This window comes from Glycine max, chromosome 4, assembly GCF_000004515.6.
Source record: "Glycine max cultivar Williams 82 chromosome 4, Glycine_max_v4.0, whole genome shotgun sequence".
Classification (NCBI taxonomy): Eukaryota; Viridiplantae; Streptophyta; class Magnoliopsida; order Fabales; family Fabaceae; genus Glycine; species Glycine max.
Window position 1 is genome coordinate 35,575,273 of NC_016091.4, and position 343 is coordinate 35,575,615.

Sequence of the window (343 nt, forward strand, 5' to 3'; positions counted from 1 at the left end):
TTCATGGCCTTGCAGGTGAAGACCCGCACAAACATTTGAAGGAATTTCATATTGTCTGCTCCACCATGAAACCCCCAGATGTCCAAGAGGATCATATATTTCTGAAGACTTTTCCTCATTCTTTAGAGGGAGTGGCAAAGGACTGGCTGTATTACCTTGCTCCAAGGTCCATCACGAGTTGGGATGACCTGAAGAGAGTATTCTTAGAAAAAATTTTCCCTGCTTCCAGGACCACAGCCATCAGGAAGGATATCTCAGGTATTAGACAACTTAGTGGAGAGAGCCTGTATGAATACTGGGAGAGATTTAAAAAACTATGTGCCAATTGCCCTCACCATCAGAT

General features: G+C 43.7%; 1 non-coding gene across 1 annotated transcript; it reads right to left on the minus strand.

Annotated features, from left to right (window-relative positions):
* Window positions 1-236: 236 nt before the first annotated feature.
* On the minus strand, window positions 237-343 carry LOC113001567 (small nucleolar RNA R71). Its single transcript, XR_003266961.1, has one exon. It is a non-coding gene; the product is annotated as a small nucleolar RNA R71 (small nucleolar RNA).